This window comes from Alligator mississippiensis, chromosome 5 (genome assembly GCF_030867095.1).
Source record: "Alligator mississippiensis isolate rAllMis1 chromosome 5, rAllMis1, whole genome shotgun sequence".
NCBI lineage: Eukaryota > Metazoa > Chordata > Crocodylia > Alligatoridae > Alligator > Alligator mississippiensis.
In genome coordinates this window covers 175,222,537-175,246,993 of record NC_081828.1, presented here as the reverse complement: position 1 = coordinate 175,246,993, position 24,457 = coordinate 175,222,537, and positions in this window count along the sequence as shown.

Here is a 24,457-nt window from a genome sequence, read left to right as displayed (position 1 = left end):
TCAGGAAGTAAGCGGGTGTTCTGTAAGAAGGTGTTCTACTCATTCTTGTGTATCTGTCCTTTATTGTTTTCCAGTGAAAGTTCATTCTGAAGCATAGGGTTTTGTTTAGTTTTATCAGCTTAGTTTCCTTGGTGGCTCTGGTACACTGGATGAAATACATTGCATTCTGTAATACAAGTGTAGGATCCATGGATTCTGATATTTTCATTGTGGTAGTTGATGACTGTGGTCACAGTGGAGATAATATTATCATTATTAATACTATTTTTAGTGACTGATGACTTATAAGAACATATCGAAGGGAAGTTGGGTGATGGTGATGATGAGCTGATCACCTTCACCATCTGCCAGTCAGCAATACAGAAGTCCTCAACTTCAGGAAAGCTGACTTTTACAAGCCATAAAGGGCCTCAGCCCAAAGGGGAGGGGAGTTCAGGATGAGTGGTTTCTCCTCAAAGGAGTGATCCTGGATGAGCAAGCAAAGTCTATTCCATCTCGGAGGAAAGGCAGCAAGAGGGCACAGTAGCTCAACAAGCAACTAGCAGACCTCCTGCATCTAAAAAGACAGACCTACAAAGGATGGAGGACTGGATCCACCTCCAAGGAGGAATACTCTGCACTGGTCCGGACCTTCAGGGAGTGAACCAGGAAAGCCAAGGCTGCAACAGAACTCCAACTAGCTACAAGTATCAAGGACAATAAAAAGTCCTTTTTTAGATATGTGGGGAGCCGGGGGAAAAGCAAGGGTGACATTGGAACCCTGCTAAACCAGATGGGACAACTGATGACCGATGCCCAGGAAAAAGCCAACTTGCTAAATGGGTACTTTGTGTCAGTCTTTCACCAGTCCCACGGGATGTCCCTGCCCATTATGGGACAGGGAGGTGTGTGTGGGGGTGATTACTTACCCTCTATCAATGCTGACCTTGTGAAGGAACACTGAGAGGCTGGATACCTTCAAGTCAGCTGGCCCTGACAGTTTACACCCCAGGATACTCAAGGAACTGGCTAGCATCATAGTTAAGCCCCTGGCACAGATCTTTGAGAGCTCCTGGTGGTCTGGTGAAGTGCCCAAAGATTGGAAGAAGGCCAATATGGTGCCTATCTTCAAGAAAGGGAGGAAAGTGGGTCCAGCAAACTACAGGCCTATCAGCCTGACCTGTATCCCAGGGAAGGTCTTAGAAAAGATTATCAAAGAGGCCATTCATAACAGAATGGCTGATGGCAGCATCCTGAGGGACAGCCAGCACGGGCTTGTTGCGGGTGGGTCATGCTTGACCAATCTTATTTGCTTTTACAACCAAGTGATCTATCACCTGGCCAAGGGAGAATAGATTGATGTTGTATATCTTGACTTTAATAAAAGCCTTTGATCTGGTATCCCATGATCACCTCTTGGCAAAACTGGCCAACTGTGACCTTGGCCTCACCATGATTTGCTGGCTGGGGAATTGGCTCCATGGTCAGACCTAGAGGGTGGTGGTTGACGGAAGTCAATTGTCGTAGTGCCCTGTGACCAGTGGGGTCCCTCAAAGCTCTGTCCTTGGGCCTTCATTAATGATGTGGACGTTGGTATCAGAAGTGGACTGGCCAAGTTTGCCAACGACCCCAAACTCTGGGGTAAAGCGTCCACACCTGAGGACAGGACGGTGATCCAGGCTGACCTTGACAGGCTCAGGAAATGGGTGGATGAGAACCTGATGGTGTTTAACACCGGAAAATGCAAGGTTCTCCACCTAGGGAAGAAAAACCTGCAGCATGCTTATAGGCTTGGCAGTACTATGCTGGCTAGCACTATGGACGAAAGGGACTTGGGAGTCATGATTAACCACAAGATGAACATGAGCCTTCAATGTGATGCTGCAGCTAGTAAAGCAAGCAAAATGCTGGCTTGCATCCATAGATGCTTCTCAAGCAAATCCTGGGACATTGTTCTCCCATTGTACTTGGCCTTGGTGAGGCTGCAGTTGGAGTACTGCATTCAGTTTTGGGATCCATAATTCAAAAAGGATGTGGAGAAGCTTGAGAGAGTGCAGAGAAGAGCCACATGCATGATCAAGGGTCAAGAAAGCAGTCCGTATGATGAGAGGCTGAGAGCTATGGGACTCTTCAGCCTGGAAAAGCACAGGCTCAGGGGTGATCTGGTGGCCACCTATAAGTTTATTAGGGGTGCTCACCAGGACCTGGAGAAACATCTGTTCATCAAAGCGCCTCAAGGGATGACACAGTCGAATGGTCACAAACTCCTCCATGACCGTTTCAGGCTGGACATAAGGAAGACCTTCTTTACTGTCTGAGCCCCCAAGGTTTGGAATAGACTGCTGCCAGAGGTGGTTCAAGCACTTACTTTGAATGCCTTCAAGAGACAATTGGATGTTTATCTTGCTGGGATCCTATGACCCCAGCTGACTTCCTGCCCCTGGGGCAGGGGGCTGGACTCGATGATCTTCCGAGGTCCCTTTCAGCCCTAATGCCTATGAAATTTATATAGTACTTTAGCTATGCAACATTTACTATTTAAGACTTTCCTAGGACCACATTAATCCTACTGCAGTTTTTAAAATATAGTATCCATGCTTGCAAAGCCTTACTCACAGGAATAGAAACCAGTTAGATATGCAGTAGTCCCTTCGATAGGATTACAGATGGTTTCAATTAAACCCAGAGATATCACTGGCCAGTACTACACCTGGGAAGCTGTTGTGCATGGTTCAGTGGCCAGAGGTTGCTACTACTGGGGGAGATATCATTTGCTGCTGATGTGCATATTGAGCAGCCAAAAAGCACCTCCTTTTGGTGGTAAAAAAGAAAATGACATCTCCCTCAGCAGTAGAGAACCTCTAGTCACACTCTGCTGCTGCAGCTTCTCTGTCCTCTTTCTACTGTTGGAGCCAGAGCAAGAGCTGGAACCAAAAATATTGCAGGGTGCAGGAGGGAAGGGGAAGTGGAGGAATGGGAGGATGCTCCTCTAGATCCAGTCTAACAACACCTCTCTTGGGCAGCACCTGGGTCTCATGCCCCACTCCCCAATCATTTTTACACAACTGATCTAACCATCTGGTTAAATAATGCTTAGTAATCTAGGGAGAGGTTTGGAGAATCGGACTAAAAATTAAAAAAGTATTATCTTTTGAATAAGAATCATTAGAGGAACGATAAGTATTTTTTATTATATACAGCTCCTCACTTAACATCAGGTTACATTCTTGAAAAATGCAACTTTAAGCAAAACGATGTTAAGCGAATCCAATTATGTGTCACAGTAGTTACCTACTAGCAGGTGGCAGCCAAACAACATGATAACCGAACATTGCACAACTTTAAATGAGTATGTTCTCTAATAGATCAGCGATGTAATAATGAAACAATGTTAACGGGATGATGTTAAGTGAGGAGTACCTGTATTGTAAGGTGATAAAAGCCTGTCTGAGCATTTGAGCTAGTGATGGGTACCCCTGAATAGTTCATATTGTAGGTTCAGGTTGGGCAAGCCCCCATTTTTCAGATAAGTCTGGATATGTATCTGAAAGTTTAGGAGCCTCTGTGATCTGAAAAATCAGCCCAGCAATATTGAAAAAATAAATTATTTCTAGATATTCATGTTTTCAGTTGCAACAGAAATGATCTAAGAATAACCTTTTTGTGGTATTTTGGTATCTTCATTTCTTGATAAAACCAAGTTTTATCAAGCAGAGAAGTTTAGAATTACAAATAAATTTAAAAATCCCAGAAGACTGAACAAATATATTAAGCCTATAAAAGAACCCTTTCAGTTTCAATTCAATCCAAATCTTCACAGATTGATGCTATATTCTTCACAGTAATCCATTCATTTCTAATCAAAACCCAGACTCCTTATTTCTTATTCCACATAAGGTCTTTGAAAAAGGGGGTTTTCATTTCCATGAGACAAGGAATCAGACCTGAATTAAACATGTCTCATTGGGTATTTCAGTCCCTCCACCCTTCCATTACTTAAATTTGACATTTTTCTCTTATTCAATGACTTGACCTAAAGACCACTGAAGTGGGAAGACTGATTTATGTGAGCTTTGGACCAGGCCCTAAGTCCTTTCCTATTCTCCATAAATAAATGGTGGCCCTCTCCTACAAAGTTTCATAGTTTCACAGTTGGTAGGGTTGGCAGGGAGCTGAGCAGATCATCAAGTCTGACCCACTGCCATGGCAGGAACATGGCAGGGTCAAATGACACCAGCAAGGTGTTCGTCTAATCTCCTCTTAAAGACCCCCAGGGTAGGAGCCAGCACCACTTCACTTGGAAGTTGGTTCCAGATCCTAGCCGCCCTAACTGTGAAGTAGCGCCTCCTAATGTCTAGTCTGAATCTACCCTCTGCCAGCTTGTGACCGTTATTTCTAGTCACTCCTGGTAGTGCTCGGGGGAACAGGGACTTCCCCAGTGCCTGCTGGTCCCCTCGGACTAGTTTGTAAATGACCACTAGATCCCCCCTCAGCTTCTCTTGTGGAGGCTGACCAGGTTCAGCCTCTCCTAGTAGGGCCTGCCCTGCTGACCCCTGATCCTGTGAGTGGCCTTCCTAACCACGTCCCCACACTGTTGGCCCATGTTCATTTTGGCATCAATAATTACTCCAAGATCCTTTTCTGCCTCTGCACTGACGAGAAGAGAGTTCCCCAGCCTGTAGGTATGCTGCTGGTTCTTCTTACCCAGGTGCAGCACCTTGCACTTGTCAGTGTTGAACCCATCCTGTTCTCATCTACCCACCCCTGTAACCTGTCTAGGTCCAATTGCAGCCTATTCCTCCCTTCTAGCATGCCCACATTCCCCCACATCTTAGTGTTATCAGCAAATTGAATAGGGTGCTTTTTACCCCCTTGTCCAAGTCACTGATGAAGATGTTGAACAGCGTGGGCCCAAGGACCAAGCCCTGGGGGACTCCACTGCCCACATCCCTCCAGGTTGAAAATGACCCGTTCACCACCACTCTCTGGGTGTGGCCCTCCAGCCAGTTAGAGACCCATTTGACTGTGTAGGTGTCGATGCCACAGTCCCCTAGTTTCTTAATGAGAATGGGGTGGGAGACAGTGTCGAAGGCCTTCCTAAAGTCCAGAAAGACTACATCCACGGCTGCCCCTGTGTCTAAGGATTTTCTGACCTGGTCATAGAAGGCCACCAGGTTGGTCTGACAGGACCTGCCTCTAATGAACCCATGCTGGTTGCCCCTCAGCATAACCTCCCCTGTTGGCCCCTCGTGGATATGCGCCAGAATAATTCTCTCAAAAAGCTTCCCCAGGACCGAGGTAAGACTACTGGCCTATAGTTTCCTGAGTCCTCCTTCCTTCCATTTTTGAAAATGGGGACCACATTGGCCCTTTTCCAATCCTCTGGCACCACACCAGAGCACCACGAATGCTTGTAAAGCCGTGCCAGGGGTCCCACAATGACCTCTGCTAATTCCCTCAGCACTCTGGGGTGGAGATCATCAGGACCAGCTGATTTAAATACGTCCAGTCCCTCCAGAAGTTCCCTGACTAGATCCTCATTGACCCTATGCCTGGGTGTGCCTCCCCTGGGGCCTGAGGGGGTCCCAGCGGGTGGGCTGATCCGGTTCTTGCTCAGGAAAATGGAGGCAAAGAAATTGTTAAATAGGTTAGCTTTATTGTCTGGTGTGATGACCAGATCTCCTAGCGTGTCTTGCAGAGGCCCCACATTACCCGGCACCTTCTTTTTGCCTGCTATGTATTTAAAAAAGGACTTCTTGTTGTCCTTGATCCAGGTTGCTAGTCCCAGTTCCATCTCCGCCTTGGCCTTCCTGACCTCCCCTGAGCTGGCCATCTCTGCCCTGGCCTTCCTGAGCTACAGAGGTATAGTCCTCCCTGGTGATGGCCCCTCCCTTCCATTGGGTGTATGCCCTCTTTTAGCTAGGAAACGTTTCCGTATGCTTTTGGTGAGCCATGGGGGCTTTTGTGCCCTCTTGCCTCCTTTGATCCTTGTTGGGATTACCTCCCTTTGGGCTTGGAGGATCATCTCCTTAAGGAACAACCACTCTTCTGGGACACCCGACTCCCCTCCCCTCCGGGACCTCAGTACCTCCCCAACTATTCTCCTTACCTCATTGAAGTCCACCCTCCTGAAGTCCAGGGCTGCTGCCTTGCTGCAGGCTTTTGCCACCTTGCGGTGGATGGTGAATTCCAGCAGGCGATGATCGCTGTCACCCAGGTGGTTGAGCACCCGCAGCCCCCTCACGAGGTCATCGCTTGTGGCCAGCACCAGGTCCAACAAGGTGTCTCAGTGATCCTCAGTCTGTGGTCCTAGAGCCTCATATACCTCTCCAGGATACTACATGTGGCTCTGGTGGAGTATATAGAGGGCACATCTACACATTTAGTACCTGTAATAATACATAATTGGTGCTACTGAGCATTAGCACAAACTAATGCTTTTTTGTGACGCTTAATGCTCATTGGACTAATCTATTGCACATTAGCATGGTTTTTGCCAGCTGTACTGATGTGTAGTAGAATTAGTCCAAAGGCCATTAAGCATCTTGTGTAGATGCACCCAGTATAAACTGGAGCTCTTAAACATGGTGATTTTAGAACAAAGGAGAAATATACTGGACATGTCTACATATATATTCATGCGCTGTAATTATGGCGGAGCAGAGCAGTGGAGGGCATAAGGCCACATGCAGAGCAGTGGGGGGAGTGCACAGGGCTGGATGCAGAGTGGGGGCGTTGCTCGTGGCTGGATGCACAGCAGTAGCAGCGCAGGCCCGTGGGTGGTTTTGACGGAGGTCGTGTGCAACCTTCCCCCCACCCCATTCCTGGGAGGAAGCAGAGGCGTGGGTGTTGGGTGCTGGTGCTCCATCCCCGTCCACCCCCCCCATAATTCTTGATGGGCAATTGGCTAGTTATTAATACATGAACAATCTATTGTGCACTAGACATGCTGGAAATATAGGCTTGGTTTAGTTACAATAAATGGAAAATATGATATTCAGCCATTTTTACCAAGAGCACTATCCCTGGGACTGATATATATACCTGTAGCTTACATGACTACATCCTTTTATTCCCTTGATTTTGTATACCTATCTGCTACTGTGCTGTGTAAGTCTGTTCAACACATGCAAATGTCTCCTTTTAATTCAGAGAAGTGCATGTAGTATAATTGAAATATACCATAAAGGCTCTAATAAAAAACACTAAGGTAGGAATGGCACCCCACTCTGGGGTTAGAAAGCATAATGAATATTTGGCTTAAGACAAGTAAATATGCTTTGCCTCTGGCCACAAAAGCTAGCAAGCATGCATGTACTTGAGGCAAATTAATTTATGGGTGCAGCACCTTTCTTTGCTCATAAAAGTATTCAGTGCATATCCATAAAGTGAATGCATATGGAGACCTTGTTAATTAAATACTATTTTGCTTTTTTCCTGTTTGTTCATTTGTTTTAAAAAATGACCACAGCAAGCACAAGATCTGTCTCTCCACAAATACAAACTACTGTACCCAACCCTCTCTCAGGTATATTTGAAAGGAAGCAAACTAATTATTTTTTTAAAAGATGCATTCTTTGGGATTTGGGAAACTAACATCTAATCATCAGAAAACATATTATTGGTTGGACTTTTCAGAAGTGCTGAGTGACTACAGCTCCAGTTAAAGCCAATGGAAACTGTGGGTATTTCTGCAAATCAGGCCAATATTGCTCTGGCTGTCAGACATTTGGTGTCAAATTCATCCTTGTTCTTATCTCACTGAAGTAAACAACTCTATGCCAGGAATTCATTTGGCCAATGGTCTATTAACTAGTTTTGGTTATATGGTTGTTGAACCCATCTTTCTAATCAGCAGGAGAACTTTTTTGTTCTGATTGGAATTGTCAAACAATTCCGAAGATATCCTACTGCTTGGCTTCCAGACTGCTTGTCTCCTGCCGTGATAAACTGAAACCCATCCTTTCAGTTCAGTGGGAAGATAGGGAACACAATAACTGCTGTAAGAGACACTGATTAAAAATAAAAAAGCAGGATCACTTTCCTTAAACAGAACCCTGAAATATCAACTTAAATGGATTCCTTTATACTTCAGCCTTCCACCCCCTCTTTCCTGCATTGCCTAGTCTGCTCACTTTTAACTGTATATGGGCAGAAGCATCCCTTGAACTCAGAGTTTCACCCCTAAGACTTATACAATTGTCAACATTTCTATCCTTGTATCCCCTCTTCCTACTAATGCCTACAGACATGTGTGATATAGTTTCATAGTTTCATAATAATTTGGGGTCAGAAGGGACCTAAATAGATTATCTAGTTTAACCTCCCACCACTGGCCGGAGCACACACTGGGATCACATGACCCCAGACAGGTGTTCATCCAACCTCTTTTTGAATTTACCCAAGGTAGGAGCAAGGACCACTTCCCTAGGAAGTTGGTTCCAGATCCTAGCCACTCTAACAGTGAAATAGTGCCTCCTAATCTCTAACCTGAACCTGTTCTCCAGCAGCTTCTGGCCATTGTTCCTCGTCACCCCAGGTGCTGCTAGGGGGAATAGGACCCTTCCTATTTGCTGCTGATCTCCCCTAACAAATTTGTAGGCAGCCACCAAATCCCCCCTCAGCCTCCACTTGCTGAGGCTGAACAGGTTCAGGTCCCTCAGCCTCTCCTCATAGGGCCTGCCCTGTTGCCCTCCAACCAAGCGGGTGGCCCTCCTCTGGACCCTCTCAAGGCAGGCCACATCCTCTTAAAGTGCGGTGCCCAGAACTGGACGCATTACTCCAATTGAGGCCAGACCAATGTTGCATAGAGGGGGCGTATCACCTCTCTGGACTGGCTTGAGGTGCATCTTTGGATGCACGACAAGGTACAGTTGGCTTTGCTGGCTGCGGTCTGGCATTGGCGGCTCATGTTCATCTTGGAGTCAATAATGACTCCAAGATCCCTTTCCGCCTTTGTGCTCTCAAGGGGGGAGCTCCCCAGGCTGTATGTATGGTGTGGATTCCTTCTCCCCAGGTGCAGCACCCTGCATTTATCTACATTGAAGCCCATCCTATTACCATCTGCCCACTTCTGTAGTCTGTCTAAATCTAATTGCAGCCTCTCTCTCCCTTCGAGCGTGCCTACCTCTCCCCACATCTTGGTGTCACTGGCAAACTTGGACAACGTGTTTTCCACCCCCTTGTCCAAGTCATAGTTTCATAGTTGGTAGGGTCAGAAGGGACCTGAGGAGATCATCTAGTCTGACCCCCTGCCATGGCAGGAAAGAGTACTGGGGTCAAACAACCCCAGCCAGATGTTCGTCCAGCCTCCTTTTAAAGACCCCCAGGGTAAGAGCCAGCACCACTTCTTTTAGAAGTTGCTGATGAAGATGTTGAACAGTGTAGGCCCCAGGACCGAGCCCTGGGGGACCCCACTATTCACATCCCACCAGGTTGAGTACGACCTGTCCACCACCACTGTCTGGGTGCGCCCCATCAGCCAATTTCTGACCCATCCAACTGTGTAGGCATCAATGCCACAGTCTCTCAATTTATTAATGAGAATGGGGTGAGAGACAGTGTCAAAGGCCTTCTTAAAGTCCAGAAAGACTATGTCCACAGTGACACCATCATCCAGGGATTTAGTTACCTGGTCATACAAGGCCATCAGGTTGGTCTGGCAGGACCTGCCTTTGATGAACGCATGTTGATTTCCCCTGGGCCTGATCTTCCCTGCTAGTCCCTCACAGATGTGATTCTTGATAATTTTTTCAAGGATTTTCCCCAAGACCAATGTGAGGCTTATGGGCCTATAGTCTCCTGGGTCCTCCTTTCTCCCTTTCTTATAAATGGGGACCACATTAGCTAGTTTCCAATCTCTGGGCACCTGGCCCATGGACCATGATTGCTTGTATAGCCGGGCCAAGGGCACAGCAATGACCCCTGCTAGCTCTCTGAACACCCGTGGGTGGAGGGCATCAGGGCTCGCAAAATTTAAAAATATCCAGCCCTTCCAGAAGATCCCTAACTATTTCTGCACAGACCTGAGGCCTGGCAGTGCTATCCCCAAGATTGCCCCTACCTGTGGTGGGAGAGCTGTCCTGGTCCCTGTCCAAGAAAACATAGGCAAAGAACTTGTTAAAAATTTCGGCTTTCTTGTCTGGTGTAGCCACAAGATTATCATTTGAGTCTAACAGGGGCCCTACATTACCCAGTGCCCTCTTCTTACTCCCAATGTATTTGAAGAAGGACTTTGTGTTGTCCTTGATCCTGGTCGCTAGCTTGAGCTCCACCCCCGCCTTGGCCTTCCTAATGGCCCTTCTACACTCACGGGCCAAGGAGGAGTATTCCTTCTTGGTGGTGGTTCCTCTCTTCCACTGGGTGTACGCCTCCCTTTTGGCCCTCAGGCATTCTTGAATGCCTTTGCTGAGCCAGGGGGGTTTCAGAGCACTCTTACCCCACTTCCTTCTCTCGGGGACTGTCACACTCTGAGCCTGGAGGATCGTCCCCTTAAGGTACGACCATCCCTCGTGGATTCCCATATCCTCTTCTTTTGGGCCCTCAGTGCCTCCCCCACTAATCTCCTAAATTCGTTGAAGTGTTGGCCCTTCTGAAGTCAGGGGCTTTAGTCTTGGTATAAGCCCTCAACACCCTGCGCTGGATGGTGAATTCCAGCAGGCGATGATCACTGTCACCCAGGTGATCAAGGACCTGCAGTCCCCTCACCAGGTCATCCCCAGTGGCCAAGACCAGGTCCAGCAAGGCATCTCCCCTAGTGGGGCTGTGCACCTCTTGGATAAGGTGGAGGTCCTGTATTTCAGCTAGGAACCTACACGAACGGTCAGACCTGGCTGACTGCTCCTCCCAGCAGATATCTGGCTTAGTTTAGATCCCCCATGACAATGACATCCCTAGACCCAACTGCCTCCATAAGCTGTACTGAGAAAACCTGGTTTAGCTCAACCACTTGGCAGGGTGGTCTATAGTAGACACCCACCATAAGATCCCTTTCACCTTGCCCCCCTTGAAGTTTGACCCATAGTGCCTCTGCCTGACCTTCCTCTGCTCCAAAGCTAATTTTTGACGATGTGAGTTGCTCTTTGACTTAGAGGGTGACACTCCCCCCCGCCCTGCCTTTCCTCCCAGTCCTGTCCCTTCTATATAATGTGTATCCCTGAATGCCCACTGCCCAGTCATGGGTAGGATCCCACCAGGTTTCTTATAGCTCTTTTGATCAACCAGTTATTATTTGATTGTCATTTGTTTTTGCAACACAGTAGTGTGCAGTATCTGTCACGTATTCTACATACAGGAAACAACTGCCAACTTTACAGTGTAAGACTCCCTATGATGCACTTGGGTAAATAGTTGCATCCTTTCTGGTCCCACTATATTTAGGATGTTTAATACTTTCTGTTAGGAAAAATGTTGAAACCTTTGTTTGAAGACCTTCAGTACCTCCATGATTTGCAAATGGACTTTGAAATTTGGCAGTAGGATTATCTCGGAGTCAAGGAGATGCCTGTTGTGATCACCGTGTAAATCTATGCAGATTTGGCTAAATTATCAGATGTCATGAACTAACCCTTTCTGTCTGTTTCACACAACACAGCTTGTTTTTGTCTCTCTACCAAAATTTCCCCAAGAGTCTGTGTTATTCTCAAAAGACCAAGGAGTTAAACTTTTAAAATGCTAAAGCTTGTTTATTTAGAAAACCTTAGCCTACTGATCTGCTCTTCCCTCCTGCAATCCTGGGGCCAATGTAATAACTTACACATAACAATCTTAAAGGTATCCACACAGAGTCTATTGGTGCTGCACATGCACTGAACCAGCATCTTGGTTTAGCAGTCAATACCCAGGGCAGAAATTCAAGGAGGGACAGCCATGCTGCATTCTCTATCAAAACCCTTTGAACTAAATGTAGGTGCGCTGAAATGGGAACCAGGATGCCATAAATTCTAAGCTCTTACACTTCTTATACTGACTGGTGCTAATTATGGGGTCTTTCACTGAATAGAATTCAGTTCTCATATGGCAAACCCAAGACTCAGTCTGATACTGGCTCTCTGAACAAGTCAGAGAAATATTTGTGTTGAGCTATGCTACCTGCAAGAGGATTACAATGGCAAAGCAGTTAAAGCATCTCACTGCTGACTCAGTGAGAGTTTCCATGGACATGTGCCCAAGGTCATCCTCCCAGTAAACCCAGCCATAAACAGGCACCTAGTAATTCAAGATGGGAAATCAAGGCACCAGACATAATGCTAGCTATATCACTCCCAGAAAGTGGATTGCCTTAAGCATACTAGTTACGGGTCCTAAACTTGGGATGGACTATTGACTGTGTGCCCACCTCCATTTGATTAAGCATTCCCATGCGGCCTTAGCCCGGACTAAAGATTGTGTCTGTCCTGGGCTCGTGGGTGGACCCCACAGGCTACCCCTGCTGACGTCAGGGGGTCCCCTTAACTCGCCTGCCACGACTTGGGATGTTGCTTCAGTGGAGGGGTTCCCCTTTGGGACAGCCTCCAGGGTTGTCGCACCTCCCGGCAGGCACTCACGGGGCTCCGACCTCCCCTACACCCCGGCTACTTGCCATCTTGGGCTGCCGATCTTCGGGCCCCTTTGGTGTCCTCAGCTTTTCCCCAACCTCTGCCTACGGCTTGCCAGCCGTGTGACTGAGTCTTCGGGCCTGGTGTAAGGTCCCCAAGGTCCTCCGGCCTGGTCCCTCCAATAGGACTCCCTATCGCCCTATACTAAGCACCCTGTGACATGACGTGCCTATCCCACCACCGTGATAACTAAGGTCCCTAAACTACTGGGCCAGGAGGCCCAAAGGGGTGCCTCTGGCCTCTGGGCCACATGGATTGCCCTGGGCTTGGGTTCCACCGCCCTGGCGTCTCACCCCACTGGGGTGTTAAGTCCCCGCCTCTTCCTAAGGCCGCTATGGGCCATGAAGGTCCACTATCCAACCCCAGTTCGGGTCTTTGGCCACCCTCCGATGTGGCTCGATGGGGCCCCGTTGGACACGCCCTTTTGTTACCTCTTCTCCAAGGCTCTTGTACAGGCTTATGCCTAGGTCTCAGTGCCGGCTTGCCCCAACGCTGCTGTCTCAGCTCTTGCCTCCAGTTCCTCTGCCGGTGCTGCTGCTGGTTCTGCTGCATGTGCGGCTGGTAAATCCCCGATCAGCATTGCTCTCAGCTTTACTGCCGCCTCTGCGGCTGACGTCGTTGCCGGCTTTCCAACTGGCTCTGCCACCGGTGTTACAGCCGGCTTCCCTGCTGGCTCTGCTGTCGGCGTTGCTGCTGACTCCGTCGGAGCCTCTCCTGGCTCCTCCCCCAGCTTTCCACGCTGCCAGGCGTGGTGGCTGATCCCCTCCGTGTGAGGGCTCTCCTCTCCAGCCTCCACTCATCAGCCGCCCTGCTGCATCGTCGGGGCTGCTTCTTATTTCTCCTGGGCGGTGTCTCCCGCCCACGCTGCTCGGCCGCAGCTGGATATACGCGTGGCTAATCACCCTCACCGGTGGTTTCGCTGCACGCATCTCCTCCGGCTCTTTGGGCTCTGCAAGAGGTAAGTGGGGCTCTCTTTTGGCCTGGGGCCCTCCTGCCACCCCAGTTCCCCTGGGACAGACTGACATTTTAATACTGTCTGCAAAATGGGACCAGTCCTTTATAAATAGCCCACTTTTTCCAGGTTAGAATTCCACACCTGGTCCTCAGAGGATAACAGCCTACTCTTAGTGTTAGGTACTTCCTGATTTTTTATTAGTGCTTCCTCCTGTGCGGGCCGGGAGCGATCCAGGCCCTTTTGTGCACGCGGGCCGTGGCCAGCAGCCCGGGCACGCGGGGTCGGAGAAGACCGGGGGCGAGCTGGAATTAGTCATGGATGCGCAATGGTTGATTTAAAGATTGTTTATTTACACCAAAGGTGGTCGTGGTGTAGGCTGGACAGTTTTCCAGGTACAGCTCTGCTTAAATCCTCATTTGAGGATTACAACAAATTCGCTCTCTCCAACGGAGTTGTTGAAGCTCCGTGGGTTCGTCTGTTTCTCGTGCAGGAAGGGATACATCTAGGAATCTATCGGCGACGGGGAGAGGCCAGAGGCTGGTCAGGCCCCTGTTGCCTTTTAAGAAATATGTTGGGTACGTAAGGATCTGCAGCGCTTAGAGATCTTTACGCAAGGCGAAGGTTTCTCTCTCACTCCAATTTCTCTCCAACTTGGGCGGAAACCACCCAAGCTCTTTATACGGCTAGCAAGCCAATCGCTAGCCGCCACGTATGCATAATTTCACATGAACCAATAATGTGGTTTGAATTTTCATACAAATGGCGGGAACTCTTTGCACCGAGCATTTCTTAGATGCAAAAGAAATGCACCATGCAAAGAAAGCTACAAATTGGTGGGAAATTCTCCGTTGCACTGGGGTTCTCTTCTGCAGCAGAAAACTCTACCGTGCAAAGAAGCTGCAATTTAGCAGGAAAATAATTTAGTAGTGCCGAAGCGCACACAAAACAAAAATCACAACTTTGGGTTGTGACACCTCCATTTTCACTTTGTTGCATAAAAAGAGAAAAATGGATATTAAAGGTTTAGTTGCAGTGCAATCCGTCTTCCCCCAAAATTATTCAATCTCCTCATGGCCCAGGATCAGGATTTGAATACCAGCATCAAAAACTAACTTATTTACCCTAATTTCAAAACATGTCACGAGACATTTCACATGCCTTGCTACAGGCTTATAATTAGAAGGTATTTAGTCAACATGCTGTGGAGGTGTAAGAAACCTGGGACGAGTATGACTAAGTTCTAAGCAGTTTATTTGGTTTGTTAATAAGCTAATTTGCGCTATATCTGATTTATATTTAGGAAATATAGCCATCATTTAGCACTGCTACACAATGAACAGTTGACAAAGCAGTTATATTATGGGCCTGATAGGCTTGCAGAATCATTAGGAACATATAGAAATAGAAACACTGTTTACACTGAACTATGCCACAAAATCACTTCCTCAATTCTAGTTTCATGCAAGTTCAAAGAGATTTAATGATCACGGTTCCTTGAGAAAAACCTCTGTTTAGGCAAGAATTTCTCTGTTCTGTCAGTCTGATCTTCACTGAAAGCAGGATTTATTTTCTACCTCTGATTATTATTATTGTTACTTATAATTTATGTGGTGTCATAAGTTAACACAATGCTGGAGCATAAAAACCCTGCCTTTGAGAACATAATAGGTAAAAGCATAAAAATTATTATACAGAACAAACACAAAATTGTTTGGTATTATGGTAAAAATGCTTTATATAGATACCAATAAGAGATAGATTTGTGACTCACAATGCTGAAAGAAACATTAGGTTCAGGCTGGTTGGCTAAGACTGCCCAAACAGCTTGATCCACTTTTCTTCAGACTCCTTAGTTATTTTTGTGTAACCTGAACTTTTTAGACAAAGGTTTCTCCATGGATCAGTTGTTCAATGTCTGTCTCACAGATATTTTCCCTTCTATTTGTGATTAGATAACACCTATGTGGCAATTACAAGTTTATGTTTTTTAAATTGCCTTTTAATGAGATTTAGAAGGTGAAACAAGAACATGGAGCCATCACAATGAGTTGATGAAGTGAAATGAATAAGGATTAAGCTGATCAAAAATGAATACGTTGATTAAAAAGCAAAAAGTTTCTAGGGACATGGAAAGGTCCAACTATCACCAAACACAGCAGCAAAACATTTCTATGTCATTATTACTTCATGGAATTACATGGCAGGAAAATAGGAACAATTAGATCAAAGATCTAGTGCCTTATTCCTGACATAGGCTGATTCTTGATCCTCTGCATCAAGGGAAAATGTACTGCCTTTGCTACCTGTGGATCTTGTGGGGAATCTTCCTTTAAGGGAAAATAGTAACACTTGAGCACTAGTAGTTGGGACTGGAATATTTTACATTGGATGATGATGCTTAGCCTTTGCAAGACAACCGGCAAGTGCTTGTCATTGCCACACAAAATGATATCCCTTTCCTCTGCAGTGACATATTAAACACTGAACTTTGCTCTGAGCTGTTCCAGTTATTCAGATATGCTGAGTCACAAATTTAAATTAGAGCAATCCCAGACTCTCTCAACAATTCAGAGATACTTTGGCCCCAAATACATATCTTAAAGGCGGTAAGAAGGTACCAGATTTGCAGAGGGACACACATCTCAGTAGGTTTAGAGTCTGACTCAACTGCCATTCCTTAGCATTATGAAGAGCTAAACATGGGGGGAAATTTATACCATAATACTTATGCCCCAAACCAGAAGGTCTGAGCATACATTTAATAGAATAGCTGCTTGAGCAGCTACAAATCAGTAGTGTAACTAGGAGGGAGCTGATTAGGGGACCAGCTCCAGGCAACAGCTCCAAGGGGACACTGGAATTCTACCCTGCTTCCCTCTGGGAAGCCTCTCAGGCAGGAATAATCCTGCCCCTCCTGGACATAGGAGCCAGGTATGGGAACACAGCAGTAGCAGCTAGGGTCTTTGGACATGTCTACACAAGATGCTTACTGTGCAGTAGCTCCTTACTACTGCGCAATAGCGTCATGGGGCATGAACCGTGATGTGAAACTACTGTGCAGTAGGAATGAGCTACTGTGCACAGTCAACGTCACCAAAAAGCCGTGTGCAATAATGCTGATAACTGTGCAGTCACTTACAGGGCTGGACACAGGCATGGGCAAACCGGGTGGGGGGGACCAAAAATGGTAATTTTTTCCCTGTTGTCTGCTTATTATCCTTATCTCTGGCAAAGGGGGGCCTGATACTAAAAGCTCACCCGGGGCCACCAGGGGTGTAGGTATGGTGCTGGCTACCTAGTACTTGGGCATGCAAGTACTAAATGACTGTGCAGTAACAACTGTGCAGCCAGTGTCTCATGTAGACACACCCTTTGAGTCCTTAGGGCAGGTAAGATTGACTTAGTTCCTACAACCTGCTTCCCCTCCCTTTTTCTCTGGCACTCTACCCCCACTCTATGCTCCACACCAAAGGCGCTAATTTATTGTTACTTACTTCTTTGCTACAAATACTTGTGATGGGCTAGCTGGCAATGACTTAACCCAGAGGTTTTGAAAGGGCAAAAGATGATTGGAGGACTTGGGATTCCCTTTCCTCACCAATCAGGCCCCAGAGACTCACCCTCTGTATCCCCTGATTGGCCCCTTGGGTCACCTGGAGGGGGATAAAAGGGGCAGTGCAGCTGACTCAAGGGAGACCAGCGAGAGACCCCAAGGAAGGAGCTTCAAAGAGCTGGCAGTGGGGTGGGAGCAGCTGCCCCAGAAGAACCTGAAGGAGTGGGACCTACAGGCAGCAGTTAGACCTTGAGCAGCGTGGCATGCGGCCGGCAGGAGAGGCTCCTGCTGGGCTCCAAGATCCCCTACAAGAGGCTGTGGCCAGCAGGAGAGGCTCCCCAGCTCCAGCAAGGATCTGAGCAGTGACCTGAGAGGTTCCCAGCCCTGCTTCCAGCTCCTCCAATAAGCTTGACATAGGGCTGGGGCTCCAAGAAAATCAAGACCCCTAGCAGCTTGGAGTAGTGCTACCACTGATGGCTGTTTCTACCTATCATATGGGAGATACAAGTTCAAGTCCCAGCTGGGGTGACTTGGGGTGAGTAAGTTAACTTGGAGCAAATCTTCTTGCAGTGAAAAGGGGCCATTGTGTTTTCCCCCTTTCTTCCCCTCCAGGTACCTAGGCCCTATATTTCCTTGTCATTTGACAATTTTGTATTTTGTGCCTTTTTATATTTCCCCAACCAGTATTGTTTAGTCTGATGTTTGTGTTTTATATTTTGTTAACCCTGTCTTTTGTCAATGATTTGTAAGTGTCTAACCTTTGTTGAATCCTGCCCCCTTGGGGCATTGTAGTGTCCCCTATACCCCCTGATTTATGCCGGTTATGTTTCCAGTACTGTTCTTTCATTAAAAGGTATATGGTTAAGTCTGGCTGTGCTCTATAGGGGGAGGAGAGTCCCTATACTTCCCACAGCACTTGCGCACCTCCTTTGATCCCTTCAATTGGAGAGCGGGTACTTGGAGTACCGCCTGGGTTACATACTAATGAACAAAAAACTATCCAGTCCTTTTCTAAATCTAGCCACAATTTCTTAATGACCTCCTGTGGTGGTGAATTACAGTCTCACACTGCCTAAAGAAATATTTCTTTTTCTTGTCAGAAATGCATTGCCTTTTCTGTTCAATACTCTCCGTCTTGGTCTTATATCATGCAAATTGGAGAAAATGGAGGGACCGATCAATTCTCACTCAGTCCTGCAGAATTGTATTTCAGTCAAATTTCTTTTAAGTATTTTTAAGACTAAAAGTAAGTTGTTGCAGACCGATTGTGCACAAGACCACCATCCCATTAAAAACTTTTCTGTCATCTGCTTTACCTTTCACCATTTCAGTCTCCAGTGAGCCAATAAAACCAGGACACTTTCGGTATGTTCATGCCATTGTTATATGGAATGCCAATAAATATCCAGTATTATTAATCCCTTTACATTTTTTGTTTGTGCAGGGCCTAGTACAACATGACTATACCTGCTCTCTAGATTCCCTAGGTGCTGCCACAATAGATAAACACTCTTGCTAGTACTTTTTTACATCCAAGTGACCCATCTGCTTACTGAAACTGCTGATATATACTGGTCAGACACTTCATAGTGATTCTCAGTATTATTTGTCCTCAGAGCACACAGGAAGTTCAGAGTCCCTCAGCAGACCGGAGATGTTTTATTTATTACTTTTGTTATAAAATAGATACGTTTTGTCATGTCTTCACTCAAGATGAATTTCATCTTATGTCCTATGGCTCAGTCCCTTTCAAGGAGGTGGTAAGAAATTCTAGATGGAATTAATAAGTCCCACCTTTCTCATATATATATATATTTATTCTGATTGTTGATATCAGCAAATTGCAACAATCCCCTTCTTTCTTCAAATCCTAAGTATATCAGATAACACTATTCCTAAAGCTTGCACCTGGCATATCCTACTATTGTTTTCTCTTTAATGGAGGAGCACCTGTTCATTATTTCTTTGTTTTTTTATCTTTTAACCATTTTTCCTTTCCCTGCACTGTGACGAGTGGACTCAGGTTATTGGAAACTTTATTAATTTCTTATTGTACCTTTTGAAATCCTAGTAAATTATATCTACCAGGTTGTCTTTATCTATAAATTTGTAACTTTTCCAAATCCTGTCAGGTTGTATTATATTTACTTGAACTCTATGTTTCCCCAGACCTGAGATGAATCTCGTGGAGTCCTGAGATCCTACTTAGAGTATCTTTTGAAGATACAAATTAACAGCTTTCAGGTTTTTAGAACTAGCTGCTGATGTTGCCAATATCTCAGCATTTTTGCATTCAACTTTTTAGAATTCCCAGTTTTATCTGCCTTGGTGATTTATTTCGCTTTCACTTATTTTCAAATTGTGATATAATGTCCTTAAAGGAGGCCTCAGGTCTTCATTACATAAACTATCAGGGAGCATCCATATGTGTGTGGACGTTTGGTTTCTTGGGGCAAGTAGCGGCGGTGCACCTTGCATCACTGCTACTTGTCTCTGAGGAATGCCTGTGCCATGCATGCTTTGATGTGTGGCAAGTTGCCCCAGGTAGGATACAGAAGGCTAAGGCAGCACTGTGCTGGCCCCAGCTGCCTTACCTGGGGTCCTAGGGGACGCTTGAGGCTGCAGCTGTGGCAATTCTGCCATGTGGAGCTGGCTGGCAGCTGCAGCATGGCTCTGGGCAGCCTGGGTCCACTTTTCAGCAGTGCACGCTGGCCAATTGTGTTGTGCTGGGGTTTTTTTCCACCTTTTTTTTTTTGACCCCTGGGTATCTAGGGGTCAAAAAAACCCATGGAAAAAAAACCCGGTGCAGCACACGCTCAGGCAGCGTGCCCTTGCAGTGCAGAGAACACTGCATGACTGCGCTTGTCTGGATGCACTCTCAGATTCTCTGTGAAAGTGTTCTTACAAAAGCAATTTCACAATTTTTTTGTTAGACTAGTGCAAAATATTCACTTGACTTTACAACTGTACTAATTTCTATATGCAGCCTAATCTCAGGCCTATGACTTTACCACATGTCAAATGAGAAGTGGGAATAGACCTGAAATATGAGACATTCAGCTATGATGTAATTAATCGGAAGGAGTGATTTTTCAGTGATTGTTTTCCCTTTGAGAGCATACTGAATTGTTATTCTAGTATGTCATGAAGCATTCAGTTTGTTGCAGTTGCACTTGTGTATGAGAAATTTAAAGGTATCTTAACTACTTGTGTTAATTAAAGATTTTATAACGCTTAACAGAAGAGGAGTATTAAGCCTGGTTTCCTAGCCAAGGCCTAACTTGGTCATTACTCACTGTTCTACACCAGTGGTGGCCAGCTTTGGCAGGCATGCTACAAGTTAAGCCCTACCCCTCCTGAAGTGCTGCTCTGAGTCTCTCTCTCCTCTGGAAGCGTGCCTGGTAAGAGTGTGACCCAAGAAGCATCAAAAGGGAAGTCTCTGGCCGTAGCTGCATGAAGTGGAGTGGGGCCGGAACCTACTAGAAAAGTAAGTGTCATGACCAACAGTCAGGTTAACTCTTCCTTGGCTCTGCAACCACTGCAGGTTTATATGGTGAGAGAGGATCCAAAGCTGTGAATTTGGCGGCAGCAGCGGGGCCAGAGAAAGGTTAACCTTGCTCTTGGCAGCGATGCTCAACAACTCTTCTTACAGAGGCCTGCCCCGGCTCTCTCCTTGCTCTGCTCTAAGCATTTGAAGGCTTGAGTCTCCCTAGTGCCTTTCTGGTGCCTCCCTTTAGTGAGTGCCAGGGATTTGTGTGCTACATATGGTAGCTGTCTATACCAAATATACCACAGGTTGGTGACCCCTATTCTACACACTTGACAGAAGGTCTGATTCTGTGAGGTACTCAACATACTCAATTCCTATTCATGCAAAAGTAAGGCCTAAATTGCCAGGTTATGAATTTTAAGACTAGAAAGGACCTTGATGATTATTAAGAATGACCGCCTGGGTAAATGAAGCATTAGATTTTCAGAAAAATAACCCCCATATACTCAGTGATCTGTGGGTAAACTGAAGCCACTCTTTCAGTATTCATATAAAGAATTCAAAAGAATGGAAAATCTACCATTTCATCCTCACATTAAAAAAGTGTGCAGTTTGTATTGTTTCAGAATTCAGCTACCAGTCACTGAATCATTAATGCCTTTATTTCTTCGATTAAAGAAATAATCTGCAACCTCCTGGAGCAGTGGGCTACTTTAGCAGAGTTAGCTCTGAAGGCAGACGATTGCTTCCATCCTGGCTGGAGCCATTATACACTGCTGGCACAGTGGCACATTGCCTTCTCTTCCTCCACGCAACCCCATGTTGCTTCCCCACAACTTCCCTACAGTGCCAGCCTCCTGCAGAATTGCAACAGAAGTCCCTCACTGGTGAATTGCTGCAGACATTTGGGCTTCATGGGCTAAATCCTATCACTTGATAGGCTGGATCCAGCTGACCCCCACTCTAATATAACATTATACAGTCATAGATTTAAAGATTTTTCAGAGTGAAATGAATTGAAGGACAATTGGAGGATTGCACCAAAAGGAAATCTCATGTGGTTCAACAAGGACAAGTGCAAAGTCCTGCACTTAGGACAGAACAGTCTCAGACTGGGGACTGACTGACTGGGCAGCAGCTCTGCAGAAAAGGACCAGAGGATTACAGTAGATATTGAGCTGAATATGAGCCAACAGTGTGCTCTTGTTGTCAAGAAGGCTAACAGCATACTGGGCTGTATTGGTAGGTGTGTTGCCAGTAGGTCAAGGGAAGTGATTATTCCTCTCTGTTCAACACTGGTGAGGCCACATCTGAAGTACTGTGTTCTGTTTTGGGACGTCCGCTTCAGAATGGATGTGGACAAATTGGAGACATTCCAGTGGAGAGCAACAAAAATAGCAAGAGGGCTGGGACACATGATTTATGAGGACAGGCTAAGGGAACTGTGCTTATTTAGTTTAGGGACAAGAAGACTGAGGGGGGATTTAATAGCAGCCTTCAACTACCTGAAGGGGAGTTCAAAAGAGGATGGAGCTAGACTGTTCTCAGTGGTGGCAGATGACAGAACCAGGAGCAATGGTCTCAAGTTGCAGCAAGGGAAGTTTAGGTTAGATATCAGGAAGAATTTTCTCACTAGGAGGGTAGTAAAACACTGGAAAATGTTACCCAGAGAGATGGTGGAAGCTCCCTCCTTGGAGGTTTTCAAGACTAGCTAGACAAAGTTTTGGCTGGGATGATCTCGTTGGGGATGGCCCTGCTTTGAGCATGCGGCTAGACTAGATGACCTCCTGAGGTCGCTTCCAGCCTGAATTTTCTATTATTCTGTGATTAAACTTGCAAGGCTTTAAATATAGCCTTGGAACTGCAGAAATAATAAATAAGTAGTAATCTATTATCATGCTTCATATTTTAATGTATCCTCTGTTTCATTTTTTAAGGATTCTCAAATACTTTATAGACATTCCACATACCAGTATTGTCGTACCTACCAAGGAAATGCAGCCATCTGGGCAGCAGTTATAGTGATATCATCAAGACTCCAGAAAAGTTTCAAAACATGAAACAGAAGAATGCTATACTTACTTGATATTATAGAAAGGCTTAGACAAGAAGACACAACTATATCATTCATTCATGAATTTAAACTTTTGCCCATTTGTGCTACAAATGACTGTGTTCCTTTCTTTTTAGAGACTGCTTAGCTCAAGCTTAGGTACTAAACAAGTTTTAACACTGTGCAACAGAATTCATCTGCATAAATTCAGATTTCATGAAACCTACATGAGAAAAACATATGGTACAATTTTCTAATTTAATTTATGATGTAGTTTGTTCATTAACTGACCACTAGCTATATTATCAAAGCATATACATTGCAATCAAAAAAATTAAGAACATAGAACTCAGATATCATTGTTGACAAATTAACCTAATAAACCAACTAAAAGATTGATGCAACACTTTTTAAACAAATTAAGTTTGCAATAACAAAATGGGCAAAGGGAAAAATGACAGAATTCAAATATCTGAACTACCAGATAGCACCCACAAATCAGAGTTAGACGTTATCATGTGCAATAAGAGCTAATTGCAGATATATTTTGGCATAAATGGGAAGTTGAAGTGCAACCATTTAAAAATATGACCCTAATGATAAAATATGACATGGCCATAAAATGTATATTAACAATCAGACTAATAACAAATGAATAAGGATTATTTTTGACACATTGGACTAGATCATCCTGGTATAACTCCTAGTTACTGTCAATTGAGGTATACCAGGAATGAACTGCCCCCTTAAGTCAAACAGTATACTGTATTATCATATTGTGTTTCCTGCAGATACCTGTATAAAGACTGTATGCTTGAACTACTCTACCTGAAAAATTCCATGTTAAACTACAGACATACACATGAAAACTGTCTTCTAAGAAAAACACTTATTAAAGAGTTACATCAAGCAAACAGAGGTTCTAAGAAAGATTACATAATACTTCAGGTTAACTAATTGTCCTAATTCACCCCTGCTAGATACACATTTTCATTTAACCAGTAAATTCATAATGAATCAACTAAGTGCTCTAGTCTTAACATTTGGCTTGCGAGTTTCAGTTGGAAAAGTTGATGCAATGCGTAATGTGGTCACGGCAGTGCAGACTTAACACTTTAATTCCATAGTTACTCTTTCAGCACTTTGGTTGGGCAGTCAATTAGCAAAAGTCATGGTCTGTTTCATTTATTTTCCAGCAGACTGAGCATGTGAGGAACTTTCTACAGTATATTCAAAGCTTTTTCTACTGGGATGGATTTTTCAAATTGAGCATAATGTACTTAAAAAAACAGCACATGTTTCTAAGAGCAACCTTATTTATATATTTTATAGATTGCTATGAAAGTGTACATTGTGACTTGGAGCTTGAGAAATGCAAGGCTTTAGAGCCTTGAAATTAACTTAATGGAAAACTGCCTGTAAGAGGCAACTATGCTCCAAAGCTCAGGTTTAAATATGGATATAATTATTTGTGACCAGTCAGAGACTCTTTGCAAGAGTGAATGCAATTGTTAAAATATTTTTTAAGGTTGTCAAGTACATGGATATAGATTTCAGTCATTATACCCACACAGTGGGCGCATAGCATCAGCGGTCACTAACTGAGACGCTGCTGCTACTGAGCAGTACGGTTGGAAAAGACCCATGCACTGCTGGGACTGCGCAGTACTGGCAGGTACCGTGCAGTCATTTAGTACTTGCTTTAGCATTTTAGTACTTGCTTTAGCAAGCACTAAATGGCTGCACAGTACCAACCACAGTGGGGCACATGAGTAGACATGCCCAGTATATTCTAATTTAACTTAGAGAGTGAACCCTTAAAACCTATCTG